Here is a 3,433-nt window from a genome sequence, read left to right as displayed (position 1 = left end):
GATATTGAGGCAATCTAGTTTCAATTGAAACTAGTGATGTTTCAAATGCTACAAATGGTGGGCCAATTTGGTGGTATGCCCACAGAAGATCCACATCTCCACATTCGATTGTTTATGGAGGTGAGTGATTCATTCAAGATAACCAGTGTGACTAAATGCACACTGAGGTTAAAGTTGTTTTCGTACTTGTTACAAGATCGAGCACGAGCATGGCTCAATTCATTGCCACCAAGTTCCATATCTACATGGCAAGAATTAGCAGAGAGCTTTTTGGTTAAGTATTTCCCACCTAGCAAAAACGCAAAGTTAAGGAACGAGATCACAACTTTCCAACAATTGGATGACGAGTCTTTGTATGAGGCTTGGGAGCGATGCAAGGAGTTACTTCATAAGTGTCCTCATAATGGGATTCCTCATTGTATCCAGTTGGAGTCATTCTATGATGGTCTCAACACACATACAAGATTGATGGTAGATGTTTTCGCGAATGGTGCAATTTTGTCTAAGTCTTATAATGAGGCTTATGAGATCATCGAGAGGATCGTGAGTAATAACTATCACTGGCAAACAAATCAAACAGCTTCAAGAAGATGCGTAGCCAGAGTTCATGAAGTTGACTCCCCACTTCCTTATCAGTTTAGGTATCGTCTATTTCCTCTATGTTAATACAGTTTATCGTTAATAGTACTAATAATTCTACAGCTCAGCCACCAAGTCCGTTTCAAGTAGTTTCCTGTGTGTACTATAGGGAAGGTCATTCTTTTGAGAATTATACATCAAATCCCGAGTTAGTGTACTATGTGGGGAACCAATATTAAAATAGGAGTGGACAAGGACCACAGTCCAACTTCTATAATACTTCATGGCGTAATCATCTTAACTTTTCTTGGAGCAACATAGGAAATGGACCGAACAACAACTCATTACAGCAAAGACCCAACCAATCTCAAGGGTTTAATCAACAAGCTTCAAAACCACCTCAAACTGAGGCATCAAATAGTTTGGAGAACTTTTTGAAAACGTACATGGCAAAGAATGACACTTTGATCCAAAGCCAAGCAGCAACATTGGAAAATTTGGAAAACCAAATGAGTCAGTTAGCTACGGTGCTAGGTAATAGACCGCAAGGAACCTTGCTGAGCGATACTGAGAATCGAAGAAATTTGGGTAAAGAACATATCAAGGCAGTGGCATTGCAAAGTGGTAAAATTCTAGAACCCTGATTAATTGATGTCGAAGATAAGCCCGTGAAGAAGATGTTAGAGTATGCCCAAAGATAAATCATGAGATGGTTGTAATAACATACTTGATTTATCATGTTTATTAATATAAGGCGTTACCATTATTATTTTAGTTTCATATAAATAAATTGTTTTATAATAGTGTCCTGAGAATAATATGATTATTCTTAAAAAATCCTTAGTCAAGTATTATTGTTGGATAGGACAACAATAATGCATTAAGACTAACATGTAGTTGATTGATGATAAAGAGTTGTCATTGATATGGAATGTCAAAATCGATGCATGAATATATGTGTTAGAGAACAACATATTGGACTGACCCGTTATGAGTATGTTTCTTGGATTATTATGTAATTGTCACAACATTACTCATAGTGATTAATATGTAAATGATCCTCAGACTTGAGATCATTATAATCCCAACATCATAAGTTGTATATTTTGATACAGTCAAACGTACACCGTAACTGGTTGTTCTATAAAGGCTGATGTTGGATATACCACGATTTATGTAGAGGGATATGGTTGATCGATATAGGATAAGTCCCTCCTACATAATGGGAGTAATATCTTAGGCCACTTGATTGAGTGAGAATAGAAATGCATAGCCATGATCAAATAAGCTGATATGAGATGTCATACTTATTTGCCTATCATAGTCTATTTAAGATATCAACATGGAATGGACTATGCAAGTGTGGCTATTCCATGACTTGTGTCCAATCCAGAGATAAATGACTGAAGGATTATTGCATGAAAGGTTAATCATAAAAAGGTTATGTCGAATCATTATTTCTTGTGACTTAGGTAGCAATAATGCATTGCTAGGTGCCAGTCATTGTTTGTAACATTGGAATCGTTCTAGTATTACTGCTAACGTTACAAGAACCTACATGGTCAACCCTATAGTTGAAATGAACGGAATAAAACATAGTTGGTATTGTGTTTGGTTGTCGCTTGAATTAAATTAATTATAGAATTAATTTAATTGGGTAATAAAATATCAAACACATTATGTACAAGGTTGTTGTACGCATAATGAGAACATGAATTTGGTTAGTATATAAATTCAAATAAATATATAGTTTACCGAAATCATTATTATAATTAATGTAATTATAATTTTCGGTTTAAAACATTGTTATATTTATTTAATTTCTAGAAACCATAAAAATAGATATAAAAATCTGATTTTTTTCTTTGCTTGAGGTCTAGTAGCCGTCAAAGCAAAGTCTTTTCCAAAATAGTTTTGGGGATTCCTTCCGTTCCTTGTAAAATAGGTGGATTACATAGAGGTCAGAGACATGATAGATTGCAGCTTGGTTCGATAGTATATCAGATTACTCATTGCTTAGGCATTGCTGTCTACTCAGAATAAAGATTCGGTAATTTTGAAACCTTTATTTCACCCCGATTCGTTCCTCAAACATGGATCCATGGTTAGGATCGCCAAATGTTTTATTTTTCTGCTGCATTGTAGGGATGCCGGCGTTTTAACAGAAGAATCAACCACCTGTTAAAGTTCCTACGCCAAAAGAATCTGAAACTACAAAGTTTGAAAAGGTAAACCCTGACTTAGTGAATTCAGATATTTTAACATCTTTTTTGGATGCAGATTTACCTACTCAGAAAAGTTGTCCGGTTCAATTGAAAGTTCCATCACCTCTATATCCGTAAATATTGTAGCAAAACAAGCAGACACAGGAGGTATTCAAGCAGCTTTTGGATGTTCTAAAGCAGTTACACATCAATGTTCCATTGGTGGAGGCTTTAGAACAAATGTCAAAATATGTGAAGTTTATAAAGAATATATTGTCGAAGAAGAAACGACTAAGTGAGTATGAGACTGTTACCTTGACAAAGGAGTGCAGCGCGTTCCTGCAAAACAAATTACCACCGCAATTAAAAGACCCTGAAAGCTTTACTATACCCTGTAACATTGGTGAATCTTACTATGGTAAAGCTTTGTGTAACTTAGGAGCGAGTATCAACTTGATGCCTAAGTCTATTTTTAATATGTTAGGGATAGGTGAAGTAAGACCTACAACTGCGATGCTTCAGCTAGCGGATCGATCTTTAGCATATCCTAAAGGAAAGATCAAGGATGTTTTGGTAAGAGTCAATAAATTTATTTTTCCTGCTAATTTCATTATCTTAGATTTTGAAGTAGACAAGGAAGTGCCGATCAT

General features: G+C 35.5%; 1 non-coding gene across 1 annotated transcript; it reads right to left on the bottom strand.

Moving 5' to 3' along the window:
* Window positions 1-303: 303 nt before the first annotated feature.
* Window positions 304-410, bottom strand: LOC121225871 (small nucleolar RNA R71). Its single transcript, XR_005923774.1, has one exon. It is a non-coding gene; the product is annotated as a small nucleolar RNA R71 (small nucleolar RNA).
* Window positions 411-3,433: the final 3,023 nt, after the last annotated feature.

The sequence above is a fragment of the Gossypium hirsutum genome, chromosome D13 (assembly GCF_007990345.1).
Source record: "Gossypium hirsutum isolate 1008001.06 chromosome D13, Gossypium_hirsutum_v2.1, whole genome shotgun sequence".
Classification (NCBI taxonomy): Eukaryota; Viridiplantae; Streptophyta; class Magnoliopsida; order Malvales; family Malvaceae; genus Gossypium; species Gossypium hirsutum.
This window is presented reverse-complemented; position numbering and strand designations above follow the sequence as displayed.